A 17,139-nucleotide genomic window follows, 5' to 3' on the forward strand; every position below is an offset into this window, starting at 1 on the left:
AATGGTGTGCAATATAAAACGTTAACAATGTGTACTGTAAACAATGTATTTTGTGCTGGCCTCCAAATCCTCAAGCTTGCCATCATCTGGTTGATACAGTAAACTGCATATGTTTTATTATGTTAATTAATCAGACTTCCTTTTAAATTACTAAAACATATTTTAACCATTAATACTCAGTCTAGATAATTTTGCTTTTCAACATGCTTTTAAAACAATTTTACAGTTGGTTTTCTTTTATTTGTCATGATTGTAATGCGTAAAATGAAGTAATACATGTGTCAGCGTGAAGAAAAGATGCAGTTGAGGTGAGATGACAGATGTTGAAACACTGTCATGTGCACACCATTCTGACCTCACCTCTCACCGTTTCCAAGAGTAAAATGTGTGTGTATGAGAGAGCAAGAGACAGAGAGTATATTTTCTTCAGCAAATATTTACAACAGCAAATCTCAAGCAACAGTGATGAGCCAATATAAGTGCCGAGTTAAAATCAGACAGCAGATCAAACAAGCTATGAAGCTTACACTACCAAGTAAAGTACCATTGGTTTAAGGAAATATAGGTCTGTGGTACTACGACATCCAAAAAAACTCTCTCTCATTTATTTCCCTTAAAGTTTTAAAGAGGCAAATCTAAAAACTGTCTCTGATGAAGGAAATTATTTTACAACGTCAATGTCTATGAGAGGCTATTTTGAGAAATGTTACTTTTACATCTATAATGTCAAACCTCTTAAAGCAGCCATTGATATTCCCAGTACATAACTTTAAGCACTACTGTTGTTAAACAGAATGGAAATTATAATGACTTCTTCAAAAAGCTTTTTAGAAAACTCCCATCTTTCATTGAGAATCAAATATCAAATGATAATGGTTTGGATGTTTTAAAACACAGCTTCAAGTTTCAAGTAAATTTAAAAAGTTCTACAGAATATGGCATATAAAGAAATCTGCAGATAACTTCCAATAATTACTACAGTGCATACCCAAAAAACACACAATGTTGCCTCAACATAATGATCTTCCTACAGCGTACCAACCTTGTAAAAAGGTCGAGAATCTACCTAATTGTTGCTGAAGGTTGTTACAACGGTGTCATGTTGTTGTCGTTTAAACAGCCGTTGCTTTAGGTTGTGCTTTGGTGGCATGGACAATCACTGTACAACATTTACTGGTCATCAATGAATCAGTTTAAATTTCAACAGACCGTTCAGCGTCTAATTCAACAACAACCGAGAAGACGTGAGTATTGCTTTATTTCTTCCTGCTAAATAAGTCATCAGTGGTCATTTGTGTAGTCCTGTTGTGTCAAGCTCTGATCTGTTTTCTCTTTTTCACTGCCTATTTTGACTTGTGGCTGCTGTGGATCCATCTCTGAACTGGGGTCTCTGTTGGATTTCTTTCTCTAACTGCTTTCTTTATACCAACAACTACGCCTGGTCTTCGTTGCTACAGCCTTCTCACGTCTTACATTTCTACGTTGTAACAATGTACCGAGCACGTTTTTTTTCTGAAAAAAATGTAACGTTGTACAGACGCTACAATTTAAATGAGTTTGTTGGGTAACTTATTGTGCAAAATATGAACCTTGCACAATTTTGATGATTTCCTTTTTGTTTTCATAAAAAATAAGACAATTATGATATTATGGTGGTAGTAAACGGGTTTAACGCTGGAATCATAATGATGCATTTTTGCAGTTAGTGTAACAGCCACAACTACACAGCCAACAACCAGCACTAAACCTGTGTTTGCTGCCATTTAGTTAAAAACACAACAACTTTAAGGTCTCGTGAAGTGTTTTGAAATATGCATTTTTATTCACAGTTTGACGTAATCTCAACTGAAGCTAGTGTAGCTCCTCCCCTCTAAAAAAAAACAGCCAATAGCGTTTTATCATCACCACTCTGGCAGAGATAGTGGTTGAGCTCAAGTGCTTCAAATGATAACCTAATGAGAAGCGTCTTGAAGAGGGCGGGACATTTCGGATACTAGAGAGCATTAGATTGGTCAGGAGTGATGAGAAACTGTAGTATAAGGTGACGTGAATAAAACAGTAAAGTTGACAAAGTGAGAAACGACAAGCTTTACATGTTAATATCAGTTTTATATCTTCTAAATGCAAATGTTGTCAATATTTTGGAGCACACTAGCTTATTAATATCTTTAAAAAACTAACAATACTGATGCAAACATCTAAAAAAGGTTTAATTTCAGGGTCTCTTTAAATCCTAATTTAAAATAACATTAAATTACTTTAGGTATAAACATATATTAGCGTTTAATTTTTTTTATCATTAATCAGATTTAGCATCATGACAATGAAACAGCACTAATTTTCCCCAAATTTATTATGAGTTGGATAATATAGACTAACTACTTTATTTGTATAAAAAAATGAATTTAAAAAAAATCACCCTCAAAGGTGTATTTTTAAGCAGTAAAACACGCATTTTTGAAGTTCATTTATTTTTAAATTCAACTGACTACACATCAGGTGACAAAACCTTAAGTGTGAGTGCACATGCACACCTTTAATGAGTTTCAAACCCCTAGTAAATGCCACAAAACACACATGAACAAATCTCGATAACACAGGATGCACAACCATGGCAGCGGCTGATCTATCATATAATGAGATTATTCAAATTCATAACACAAATAATCTGCAAATAAATGTTTAATGCACAAATGTTTAAGCTAAATAAAATCATTTATAGGAATAAATGTAATAAACTTGTTTTTGACAGAAATAACTGTTTTTTGTTTAACTTGTAACACAGATTTCTTCATGTAAACAACATACCTACAATTAACCATCAATATCCTGGCTTGACAGCCTTATTTGTTACAGAAATTAAAACACAGGCATGTCAATGCCAATAAAGAAAAAATGTATTTCCAAGTTGGATTCTAAGTGGACTGCAAAAAAAAAAAAAAAAAACGCCAAAATACAGGCATTGCAGATATGGACAATGAAAATAATAATAATAATAAACAATTGAATACAAACAGTTGCACTCATTGTAAAGTTGTATTGCTGTGAGTTGAGAACATCAATTATAAAATAGAAACGGATGCCCGGATGCCCGCAAATGAATGATAATCTCCCGGAAATCGTGCGTCTCCCATCCGGTCCTTAAATACGTTGCACACCCCTCTCCACCGCATCCCTCCTAGCTCTAGGTATTTCGTGCGCAACTCACTCCTACTGCTTTTCAGGTACGTCTCACGCACGAACGCCCCTACTCAGATACATCGCTTACTCAACCCGACACCCCTCAACGGGGACACAGACACACACACACACAGACAGACACACACAACGCACTGGAGCGACTCCCTTCAGATTCAGCACGCATGATCGCGTTCATCAAATTTGCTTAAACTAAAGTTCTAAACTATGGCTGTATTTCACAAGGATTCTGACACAACAACGCAAAGCATACGCCTTCATTGCGTTTATTGAGGAAACACGCTAAACTTGGAGGGCTCATGCTGAAAGGCAGAGTAATGCGCTGTCAAAGGCATTTGACAGTCAAAAAAGAAGTCAAAAGTTAAAAATGAAACACAACAGGAAGTAAAAATAACCTGCAACTGCGTTAATTGCATTAATTTTTTTAAACGCATTAATTATTTGAAATTAAACGCATGCGCTAACGCACTAATTTTGACAGCACTAATATATATATATATATTATGTATATATGTCAATATATATATATATATATATATATATATATATATATATATATATATATATATATATATATATGTCAAAATTAGTGGATATGTGGATAAATGTGGATAAGATCAAGGAAGCACTTTTTGAAGGCAAGTTTCAGTATAAAACAATTACTCGCATCATCAGGCTCTCCAGAGTTTCATGCAATTTCAGGTGTTTCGTTTTTAACTTTCGACTTCTGTTGTAAGTTGATACCGCATGGCGAACAGAAAGAAAATCCTCCGCATTTCGTGACTCGGTGTTCCTTTAAGGTAATAAAATCACTGCTTAGGCTACACGGTAGAACTTTTATTAGAGTATAATCTTAATCATATTAAAATCGGAGTATTGGTGTCTTACGTGAATGTACTCAGAAAGTCTCTGGTGAAGTCGCGAGCTGTCAAAAACAGGGCATTACTCTGCCTTTCAGCATGAGCCCGGCAAGTTTCCAGTGTTTCCTCATAAAACGCAACGAAAGCGTATGCTTCGCGTTGTTGTGTCAGAATCCTTGTGAAATACAGTAATACTTAAGGACGCTTAGTTTAAGCAAATTTGATGAACGTGATCATGCGTGTTGAATCTGAGGGGAGTCGCTCCAGTATGGAAGGCCGTTGGGGCCAAACCGTCTGCAGCGCGTTGTGTGTGTGACTGTGTCAGGCCCGTTGGGGGGTGTCAGGGGTGGAGTGAGCAACGTATCTGAGTAGGGGCGTGTGCGCGCAAGACGTACTTGAAAGACGGTGGGGGTGAGTAGTTGCGCGCGACATAGGCTACCTGAAGAGCTAGGATGGATGCGGGGGAGAGGGGTGTGCAATGTATTTAACGACCAGTTTGCAAGAAATTATCATTCATTTGCGGGCATTTGGGAGTCTCTGTGTACTTGCGGGATACTCCTAGTCTTAGCAACTGGATGAATGTAAAGGAGGATTAAGCAAAATGGTTTCTACTCTATAACTAATGTTCTCAACTCACAGCATTAAAACTTTACAATGAGTGCAACAGTTTGTATTCTATAGTTTATTATTATAATTTTTCATTTTCCATATCTGCAATTCCTGTATTTTGGCATTTTTTTGCAGTCCACATAGAATCCAACATGGAAATCAATGTTTTCTTTATTATTAAACTACATTGATTGTTTTAAAATTTAAATGTCATTAACATGCCTGTGTTTTAATTTCTTTAATAAATATGGCTGTCAAGCCAGGATCTTGATGGTTTATTGTGGGTATGTTGTTTACATAAAGAAATCTGTGTTACAAGTTAAACAAAAATCCTATTAAACAATTATAATTTGAATTTTAATTCTATTAAACAATTATATTTTGAATTTGAATTCTAATAAACAATTATATTTTGAATTTAAATAGTTTTTGTCTTGCGTTTACATTAATTTTACATTTGAATAGCCAAAATTACAAGTTTCAGTATTTTAAATGCGATTAATCACGATTAATTTTTTTAAAAAGGTGCGATTAATTAGTTTATTTTTTTAATCGATTGACAGCACTTGTACGCTGTACAGCTAGCTCTCTGCAACAAGGTCACCCACTGAAGCTAAGCAGGGCTGCCCCAGTCCAAACCTGGATGGGAGACAATATGGGAAAGCTAGGTTGCTGTCGGAAGTGGTGTTAGTGAGGCCAGCAGGGGGTGTTCAACCTGCAGTCTGTGTGAGTCCTAAGGCCATAGTATTGTGAAGGGGACTCTATACTGTGAGTGCCGTCTTTCAAATGAGACGTTAAACAGAGTTCCTGACTCTCTGTGGTCGTTAAAAATCCCAGGATGTCCTTTGAAAAACAATAGGGGTTTAACCCCAGGTGCCTGGCCAAATTCGCCCACTCGTCTCTGTCCATCATGGCCTACTAACCATCCCCAAATGGCTTCATCACTCCGTCTTAAATTCCCAAATTCCAAATTCTCAAACTCCGTCAAATTCACAATCATATTATTCATTCCATTTTTCATATTTCATTATTTATACGCATTTTTACTATTTAGCCCAGAAGTAACAGAAATCTTGACCAGCCCCAAACCAAAACTATCAACGACTGCAATTATTATAATTTTTTATTCAGAAGGGATCGAGAACAGCAGAGGCTTTTACGCGAGCTGAATTTCTTTGAGCATGATTTCAGTGTTTTCCGTGTGCTCAAGCACCTCTGCTATATATTCATAAAGATCTCTGTCCTTATTTTAAGGGTGTGAGATCTAAGACGACTCACCTCCAAAGAGGAAGCCTTTGATTAGAGGCACATCATCACAGGTGATGTTGTGCACCAGCTGCTGTCGTCTCGGCTGACACGCTGTCAAAGCGCAGAAACACACCGCCTCTAATGAAGCTCAGGCCTTCCTGGTTAAAATACACCTCATACAGCTCTGTGTTTCAAAGCCACACAATACCATCCTTGGTAAACTCAAACCAGAGGTGAAAAGGAAAAAGGTAACTTAAAAAAGGCAAATATTAAAAATAAATAGACAAAATACTTGATTCAGCTTGGTCACTTGCAGTATTCAGTAAAAGATTCAGAATAATAATTGCTGTCCAAGGCAACACTGACCTTTCTACTGGAAAAGCTGTTTACTCTACATAACTGTGCTCAAGTTCTGTCTCTCTGCTGCCTCTACAAATAAGCAAAGAAAATAATGTCAGCTCAAATCAATATTTAATTTCCCTCTATATATTCAGTAAGCCACAGTGATTGCTGCAGAATAAACACAGACAACTCTTGCAAGATTAGGTGCTCCTGGATACAGCACAGTCTCTCTTTTTTTTGCTCACATTATAGACTCATTAATAAGCAGGATAATGCACAGTCAGACAGTCATTATCAAATAAACCCCACTAGATGATACAAGACCCCTCGACTTTATATTAGACCCAGATCACTCGGGGGTTCTGCACTTTTCTTTAGTCGGCCTGTCTCATTATTTTAATGATAAGATACTAAGACAAATTGATTACTAGGATGAATTAATGATCAGTGCTGGGAAAGCCACTCAAAACATTTATCTGGCTAAACTACCAGTTAATTTACAAAAAGACTAGCCAATCCAAGCAAAAATCTATCAGTGGGTCTAAAGGGGGGGTCAGGGCTCACTCTGAGACTTCAAATCTAGAGCTGCGCTGAAAATCACTTTACAACTCCTCAAAATACATATCTAGTTTCATTTTAATTTTATAAATGCAACAAGATATGTAAAAAACATATATTTACCACTTTATTTCATTATTTTGTATCTTTGGAAAAACAATATTACTGTATTAAGAGATGATTTTCTTTGCTATTTTATTATATTTGCCTAAGGAAACCGATAATAAACTTTAGAAGACCATTGGTTAAAGTCAGCCTAAAATTATTTGACTAAATTCATTCATTCATTTTTCTTTTGCTTAGTCCCTTTATTAATCTGGGGTTCCTACAGTGGAACGAACCATCAACTTATCCAGCATGTTTTTTACACAGCGGATGCCCTTCCGGCCGCAACCCAGCACTGGGAAACACCCATACACTCTTGTATTTACACATATATAGTATGGTCAATTTCATTCAATCATTCATTTTCTTTTCGGCTTAGTCCCTTTATTAATCTGGGGTCGCCATAGTGGAATGACCCGCCAAACTTATCCAGCATATGTTTTACACAGCGGATGCCCATACACCGTGGCCAATTTAGCCAATTCACCTACAATGCATGTCTTTGGACTGTGAGGGAACTAGAGCACCAAGAGAAAACCCACACAAACACAGGGAAAACATGCAAACTCCACACAGAAACACCAACTGACTCAGCCGAGGCTCAAACCAGCGAACTTCTTGCTGTAAGGCAACAGTGCTAACCACTGAGCAACCGTGTCAATAATTTCACTTAACTATTTTACTAAACTGCAAGAAAACTTTAAATTTTAATGTTATTATGCAATGAAAGTCCACTTTTTTCTTAAAGACCTAACCATTTACCAATGTCAAATAAATTCAATGGCATTCCATTGGAATCAAATACAAGTGTTGAATGAGAGAATGAATTTGACTTCAAGAACCAATTTGAATCGATTTGTGAGGTACCAAAAGATGCCCAATCCCTGCTGGGAAATATTAACCAAACCGTTACTCAATTTAGATATTTTATTTGGGTTCGCAAATGTGTTTACAAAAGCAAATTACCCAAAGATCAACTCAATAGGCAAAAAAAAAAAAAATAAAAATTCTGGTACCAGATTAATAATCTCAGATGTATTAGTCAAGTTACAGTATGAAGACTTGAAGACTAAACAGGATCTCAAAATGTTGAAAATCAAGTGAGAATCAACATAGTATCATTTTGTATAGATGTCACCACTAGCACATTTTCCAGTACACCTAGGTTGATATGTAGCCATGGTTTATAAAGAGCTAGAAATCACATTTTTGCAAAACATTATACTTTATACTTTTTTTAAAAAAAGCTACTAAGGATGCTTGATGGAAATTTCGATGCTTGATGGAAATTTCACAAATCTCATTGGAAATAGCAAAATTGTCATGCTGACCAAGGAGTTGAGGATCCATGTGAGTATTTACTAAGAACAGTACTCAGGCAGGCAACTGTCAAGAAAAAAGCAAGGGTCAAGAAACACAGCACGGGGAAAAATAAGACAAGGTAAACGTACTGTTGACAGGTTAACAAGACTTTGCAATGTGTAGGGAAACGAGAGGTTTCTTCCAGGTAATGATTCAATGATGAGCTTCAGCTGTGCGTCTGTGTCATCAGCGAAAACCAGAACAGGTGTGTGTGTGTGTGTGTGTGTGTTAGGTGCATGACAGGATTTGTAGTCCATTTGGTGGCAGTAACTAGATCGGTGGTATCAGCGTTCTTGAATTCCCTTTAAAATTTACAATTAAATAATACAATAGAAAAGACTTATCTTTCTATATGCGAAAATACTATAAATGCATCTGATACAATGGCTGAACACATTTATAATTTACATTTTTGGGGTGACAACTTTGTTCAATCCACCTAAATTTGTAAAAACTAGTGACCTAATTTAACTTGATTCCTTCCTGTTGTCCAAAACAAATTGATTGTGTGGAACCCAGCATTTTTTACAGTGTACTATATGAATCAAATATTCAACATATTCAAAACACAGAGTGAGCTGCACACATTCCAGCTGTTAGAAACAGTTTTGACGCTCTACTGTAACTAATGAAAACAGTTAAGCTGTGGAATTTCAAAGAGGACTACTTCTTTTTCAACAGAAACTCTCTTGCTCTTTCTGATCATGGGCCACCAACACAACGTCAGAACAGCCAGGAAATTGCAGCAATTCACTTGGAATGAAAACACGATCAAAGAAAATGGGCTCGCTCGAACACCTCAAGCACATATAGTCAAACTCACTCGCGTCTCTTCACAAAGCCAAAATGAGCATGATGAAAAGAGGTATTATGACACATCTGAAATGATGACATCATGCTAGGTCGTGACTTGCAAAAGGAAGTATAGCATAAAAATCGCCAAGTTTTCTTTTCGACTCAAAAGCGCATACATCTCGGTTTAAATCCAGGACTGTTGATTTCACATTCCAAGTTTCCATCAAATTCAAAGCACCCCACAGAGGTGTAAAACCCTTTGCAGGATTGGGGAAGCTAATTATCTCCTCTCCTGTACAACTACAGGTACCGGCAGCTGGCTTTGTTCCAAACTTTCTCTCAGAGCAAAATCGGCAACGCGAAATGCTAATAAAGGAAAATATGTTTTATAATTAATAACGGAGGAATAATTGGCGGTGTTATGAAATTTGAGGCCGGGCAGTGAAGCATGATGACTTCTGATTACCCTAGACGTTGTATATCACATTTCCTCAGCACTCTACTAATAAACTGATTAAGTTTAGCTGGCCCAGCTGTCTCTGATAGCCCATAAACACACAGCACAATCACAGGGAGATTATTTACTACCAGCCCAGCAGAAACACCTCGGTCCTAAGAGAGGACATTACAGACGCCTGCTGCAAAGTAACAGAGATGCACTGAGATTAACAATCATAAAATAATAATAAGAAATGCCACAAAGTCTCTCATTATGCTCAGCTTGCAGATTCTGCTAATAGCTCTGTGAGGGATATTTAAGGCGCTGCTGTAAACAGCAGAGCATGCAGGCTTTTAAAACGGGGCACTCATGTGGAAGAGACCACACACACCCATGCAAATTGTCATGTGTGCAGGAAATGATGCGAGAATGATGTGTTTTTTGGTGTTAATTTCAGTCAGTGTCAGAAAAAAAAAAAAAAAAAAAACTTGGTGTTTAGGTTTTTTGAACTTAAATTCTAGTTCATCATTTGGAAAAGTGTCAGAAGGTAGATTTTTCAGATGAATCATCTGTTGAACTGCATCCCAGAAATCACAAATACTGCAGAAGACCTACTGGAACCCACATGCACCCAAGATTCCCTCAGAAATCAGTCAAGTTTGGTGAAGGAAAAATCATGGTTTGGGGTTACATACCGTATGGGGGCGTGTGAGAGATCTGCAGAGTGGATGGCAACATCAACATCAGAATTACAAACCACAGGAGAGGGTAAATTCTTTAGCAGGATAGCACTCCTCATACGTCAGTCTCCACATCAAAGTTCCTGAAAGCAAAGGTCAAGGTGCTCCAGGACTGCCCAGCCCAGTCATCAGGCATGAACATTATTGAGCATGTCTGAGGTAAGATGAAGGAGGAGGCATTGAAGATGAATCCAAAGAATCTTGATGAACTCTGGGAGTCCTGCAAGAATGGTTTCTTTGTCATTCCAGATGACTTTATCAATAAGTTATTTGAGTGATTGCAGAGATGTATGGATGCAGCATCCAAGCTAATGGGAGTCACATGATTTTAATTATTTTTCCACTGCACCATGACTATTTTCTATACTGTACATTATTTCTGTTAAGCAACAACACTTTTGTCTAAGCAAAGTCAGACCGTACTATAATAATTAAATAATTCAAAATTATATTTTATTTTGGTAAAATAAGCGTAATCTAGAGGCCTTTACTTTTTATTTAAGCCAGTTCTGATACCAAATGATCAACCAGAAGTCAAATTATTATTTGTTGTTGTTCCTAAAATTTGCATAGGTGACAACCCTTTTGTCAGATAGTGTATGAAGTAACAATCTGTGCATGTTTTTATGCCAAATATTGTAGAAAGATCAATTCATTATAAGGTATTATAAAGGGATAGTTTACCCAAAAATTTAATTTTCATTTACACATTACCACATACTTCCAATGAGCCTGAGTTGGTAAATATCCAATGATGCGAAAAAGTCAATCGTTAAATAGCCAATATGGATTTAAAACATGATATCATGTAATTCGTGTAATTCCGGAAAGAAACATTTAGCTATTTTAGCTATTTTATTTTTATTACGACTCAACATTCAAAATGTTTTTCTTTGTGGTTCCACTTTCTTTTTTGTTTAAAAGGACAGTTTAACCAAAACGGAAAACTAACTTACTATTTAGGGTGCTTTCACACCTACACTTTTGTTTCGGAACGTATCTCGTTTGCCCAATTAGCGCGGTTCGATTGGCTTATGTGAACAGGGCAATCGCGCTCTGTTCCGCGCCAAAGTAATCGCTCCGAGATCGCTTGAATGAGGTGGTCTCGGCTCGATTGAAACAAACCCTGGAGCGGTTCGATTGCAGTGAGAAAGCGATCCGATCCGAGCACGGTTATATCACAGTGTTTCATGGATATGTAATAGGCTTACGGCTATATGAAGAGAGAATTATGAGTAGGGCGGGAAGTTTCGGGAGTCTCCGGATGCCCGCAAACGAGTGATGATCTCCCGGTAATCTCGCGTCTCTCTCCCAGTCCTCAAATAGGCATCGTCACGCACCCATTTCACCCCTACCTACCGTGTCTCTCCTCAGACACGTCACGCGCGCGCACCCTGTCAATCACCACCAAACCACCACCTCTCCTGACAGCTGAGCGGGACGCTGCAAAATAAACCCTGACACTCTGACCAATGTAAGGAGAGTTTACTCGCACGTGACTTGTTTTAGCTCTTTTGGTCCGATTAGAAACTTTGCAGTGTGAAAGCGAACCGCTCCAAGAGCAAAGAGCAACAATGTAACAATTTTAATCTCTGTTTCGGAACAACTGAATCGATTCACAGGTGTGAAAGCACTCTTAGTCTCACTCAGGTGTTTCCAAAGCTTTATAGTTGCCTTTCTTCTGTTGAACACTATAGAACGCTGAAAACATGTAACCATGTGACATCTACAGCGGGAAAAACAACTACTATGGAATTGAACGATTACAAGTCTCTAGCCTTCCTCAACATATCAAAACAAATATTCAAGACAGATATGGTTATGGCCATATCTGCAGTATACAGATGTACCAGCTATGCTTGCTCTGGTCAGTTTTGCTTCATCAACAACTAAATGTATTTTAATTAGGTGTTCATTCCGGTTTGCTGCTACGTCTATTTTTAGAGCTCTTAAAGTGTACGTGATGGCAAGAAAGAGACTCGGATACCAGAGCAGACACTTCCAGCTTAGCCACAGGTGATAATGAATGTCTTCGCGAATTAGTGGAGCTGTTCTCACCTTTTAGCTGTTTTCACTGTTCGTCTCCTTCGCTTTTCCTAAACCCCTCCTGACGCCATATACCTGTGCCAGCTTAGCCTGTCAGCCTGTAAATTTTAGATAATGGATGTCCATTTTATGACATCATTCAATAATGTTGATTTAATAGTCTTGGTGAGCCTATCTCCACGTCTATCCCGTGACCTTCCAGCTCGTATTGCTCACACACCATTGGCTCGGGCCTCTTTCACCTAAAGGCCTGTTAAGATTAAGTGGTTCTGCTTCTCTGCTGGATGATTTTTAAAACATTAAGATAGATGGAGGTTGAGAATGGGGTTGGGCTGTTTATCAAAGCATGACTTACCTGGCCAGAGTCAGGGATCTGTACTAAAAAACACTGAAGACATCATTCCATATGCCAGCCAGAGCTACAGTATCTGAGCAAGGCTTTTTCCATCACTTACGGCCTGATTTATTGTGGAATATTATGCTAAAGAGCCTTTCAGCTGCCCTACTATTCATCAGAGGAGATGCATCACATGCTTTTCACCTCATTCTCCTATTTTACCCTCCTAATAAATGTGTTTCTTTTTGGAGATTTATCAGTGTAGTTCTTTGGAAAATCTTGATTAGATGTTCAAAATGTAGGAAACATGATCAGGTAGGAACTCTCTGATCTGTAGGAACTCTCAGGGTCTGTTTTAGACATTTATTTATTTTTAATCATACAATGCACACAGCAGTTTAAATATTGAATAAAATTAACATAATGGGACATTCACACATTAAGGATGAACTAAAACTGGAATGCTTTTTACTTCAAAAAACTTTAATTAAAGGTGCATTATGGAAGACCTATTGGAACCCACATGGACCCAGAATTCTCAAAGAAATCAGTCAAGTTTGGTGAAGGAAAAATCATGGTTTGGGGTTACATTCAGAGAGAGATCTGCAGAGTAGATGACAACATCAATAGCCTGAGATATCAAGACATTTGTGCTGCCCATTACATTACAAACCACAGGAGAGGGCAAATTCTTCAGCAGGATAGCACTCCTTCTCATACTTCAGCGTCCACAGCCAGCCTCCATGACTTTATATTCTATACTGTACATTATTTCTGTTAAGAAACAAGACTTTTGTCTAAGCAAAGCCAGATCTTACTGTCCTAGTAAATAATTAAAGATCAAGGCATGATCTTATTTTATTTTAATAAAATAAGCATAAGCAGGTCGCACACCAGAAGAGCCGCTCAGCGGCGCGCCACGCAGCGCCATGCATTTTAGAATTCTAAACATATGTTTCTATTGGGATACACACACTGGCGCCGCAAGTCGGCAGTTGTCGGCGGCGCCCAGCCACGGCTCAGGACGCAGTCCATTTTTCAGCCGCGCCACAGAGCGCCATCTGATTAGTTTAATGTTAAATATCATTCGAATGTGCGCATCTGGTGTGTGATACTTTAAACTGTCATGTGCGCGCCGTGTCGCGGCACTTCTGGTGTGCGACCTGCTATAATCTAGGGGCCTTTGTCTTTCATATAAGCCACTTCTGATACCAAATTATCAACTAGAAGTTATTATTTGTTGTTCTTAAAACTTGGATAGGCAACAAGACTTTTGTCAGATAGCGTATGTACAGTAGTTACTTTACAACAGCCTAATACATTCGTTAATATAGACTTTCATAAATTTGTTACTACTAATTTGTTTATTACTAGCAACTTCAGGTGACTAGTAAAAGTCATTTCAAAAAAATGTTTTGTATGTTTTTTATGTTGAAAATGTAACTACATTTCACCAAAACGGTGTTTTTGATTGAAGGACATACTGTAGGATACATCAGCTGCATCATTCAAAACAGGCTGAATTAAAGGAACACAATTAAGGCTGCCTTTTAAGTACTGTATGCTTCAAGTCATCCATGACAAAGTTTGATGGGAGTGGCAGCATACAGTAGATTAGGGTTGGGCATCTAAGCTATAATGCCGATCCGATACGCATCTCGATACAAAGAATACGATCCGATATATTCGCGATACATTTGTGACATATTGCGATGCAACACGATACGATTCACACCCATATCACGATACGATGCGATATTTCAGCACTAACTAATTAGATCAAGTTTATGAGATTATGTGAAAGAGGATGTTGTGCCATTGAATGAGTTTGATTATTTATAAACCAAGCAAAACCAAGACTTTTTTTTACAAACTGGCTCTTCTCTCAGAGCCAGAGTGTCAGTTTACAGTAGAGGGCCATTTTAGAACATATAGCACATATTATTTAAGTATTTTCAAGATAAACAGAATGTATAAGTGCAATATATATTAAAAAAATATGTATATATTTGCACTCTTTCAACATAAATAAATTTAGCATTGCTCAACAAGAATTGTGATTTAACTTTTCAACTATGAAAACAAGTTATACAAAGATATATTTTGCCACTGAATATTCAAAACTTAAGGTGGTGAACTAGCAGTGTTATGCTGCTTTGAAACATCACTGTCACTGTAAACAACAGGCTAATAAAAATATAACAAACCAGCAATCTTCTTGCTGTGAGGTGGTCAAACTACCCACTGTGCCACCGTGACACCCAATTATTTTTATCATTATTATTATTAATATTATTATTATTATAATTAAATAAAAATTAACAGGAGGAGGTGTTTAAAACCTTCGTTCTCCGTGACACTAGGCTGAATATCTTTGCAGATGAACAATGCAATAGCATTCGTTATTGGCGTAGAGCGAGCAGAACTGTTGCGCATGGGAAAAAAACTTGCAATGCTTTTCTCACCACTTTTGGAGCTGGTTGAAGCAGTGTGAAAGCCGGGGATGCAGAAACACTGGAAGATGCTTTCACAACAACACCGTGGCGCTGCTTCAAGTGAGATATCAGATTAGTCGTACTGCCCGCGTATTTTACAGACGCGCGGCACATTTTGAATAAAAATAAAATTGCATCTGTCCTGTCATGTCGTCCATTCTTAAATCCATAATGTTGCTTGCCATACTTTAGATTTAAAACTCAGTGGGGAATAAAATGTTTGTTTTGCTTCTCGCGCTTTCTGAGGGCGCTCCACTAGCTTCATCCGCACACCTGATAGTTGTAGTGTAAGTGTGCACATCCGCAAATCCGTTGCTAAGGCTTACTTTATGTAGGTCGATTAAATTATGCGCCAAAAACAGGTTGACAACACTTGTTAATAAATAAAAAATACATTCTATATTAAAAAAATAAGCTGTATCTCGGAAAAATCGATGCATCTCGCAAAAACCGATGCATCTCGATTTGCTTCCAAAATTTCATTCATCCTCTGCTGCTCAACCGATGCACTCGCATCGTGCACGCGCATGACCGCGTATCGATACATATCGGTTAATCTTCCCATCCCTACAGTAGATATACAACCCTTACTAGTGCACACTCATCCATTTGAAAAGCAACATAGACCATTCTATGAAATCCCAGCACTTTGTTTTCCTTGATTATTTTCCTTCTTACATAGTTTTACAGTTACAGTTTTCAGGCAAAGAGATAGTCTGAATATGTGTGTGTGCGTGTCTTGTAATCATCACGCTGTGCTGTGACCAAATGTCCCCACAAATACAGCTATAGCATTGAATTTAAACTTTTTTTGGTGGAAAACAGCTTACAATGAACATAATTGAAAATGTAAAAATGTATGTTGTTTCTTGTGAAAATTTAGTTTAGAGGTAGTGGGAGTAATATACAGTTTGTATAAAATCCTTATGTCTACTGTACGGGAAGTCCTTATAAAGACATATGTACAAGTATATGTGTGTGTGTTAAAATTACAGACAGAGTAATTTAAACAGAAAATAGATGAAGACAGAAATCGAGATGGAAAAGTAAGATGGTGATTTTGATTATCAGCTGTAAATCTGCAGTTCATATAAAAGTGAAAAGAAAGAAAAGCACAAGCTAGAGAGAATTAATAAGGAAAAGACACAGGATAAAAGAGTATGTGCATGAAGGCCTGGGAGAGATGAAACAGATAATGGGTGAAAAACAAAAAAAAGAGGGAGAGATGGAAAGGGAGGTGAGGGGTTTTATATGAGTCTCTCTCGTCTGTCTGGCAGGCCAATAAACATATCATACTTCCATAAAGGTGAAGTACAAAAGATGGACTGAAGCGAGAGGCAGGCTAATCTTTAAATCCTCCAACAGCCTGTCTAAAAATGACTCTCCAAGGTCAGTTTATTAATGAGCAAACAGACGGAGGGAAAAAAATCATGCTAGATAGTGTGGGAAAAAACATGAAGCCTCACCCAAACATGAACTCACACGTGTGTAAAATTCAGCTTTGAGCTTTAATCAAGATTTTCAAGCAACCTTCCTTCAACCTTGAATTAATAAAGAACTTCTTTGAGAAACAATTGCAGATTGCCACCTTTTTAATGTGCAGTACTAGATACTTAAAAAAACAGACAACTTTAGTCTGCTACTCACATACATAACTATACCTTTAAATTATTTAAGATAGTTTCTCTTTAATCAAAATTTAAGCAACCTTACTTCAACCTTGAATTAACAGAGGACACTCTTACGTTCTGTTTATATTTACTGTATGCATTTATCTCATATCAGTGAATCCTGCTGAATGACCTCCTCTACATTTTAAGCTCACAGTTTTATAAAATATTTAAACATAACTTGCAGTTAATGTATTATATATATATATATATATATATATATATATATATATATATATATATATATATATATATATATATATATATATACATAAATTTTTAAACACTTTTGTAAATTTAATGCAGAAATCAAAATTAAATGTTTTTGGTTTTAC

General features: G+C 37.2%; 1 long non-coding RNA gene across 9 annotated transcripts in view; it reads right to left on the bottom strand.

Moving 5' to 3' along the window:
- Nucleotides 1-17,139, bottom strand: part of LOC141385789 (uncharacterized) — a 267,880-nt gene that overhangs the window by 226,615 nt on the left and 24,126 nt on the right. Inside the window, exons 3-4 of one of the 9 annotated variants that reach the window (XR_012406783.1) lie at nt 6,282-6,344; nt 5,946-6,099 (exon numbers count right to left, since the gene is read on the bottom strand). The exons of the other annotated variants lie outside the window; for them this stretch is intronic. This is a non-coding gene — a long non-coding RNA (uncharacterized lncRNA). The remainder of the gene's footprint in view (nt 1-5,945; nt 6,100-6,281; nt 6,345-17,139) is intronic. 9 annotated transcript variants of the gene reach the window in all.

The sequence above is a fragment of the Danio rerio genome, chromosome 5 (assembly GCF_049306965.1).
Source record: "Danio rerio strain Tuebingen ecotype United States chromosome 5, GRCz12tu, whole genome shotgun sequence".
Lineage (NCBI taxonomy): Eukaryota > Metazoa > Chordata > Actinopteri > Cypriniformes > Danionidae > Danio > Danio rerio.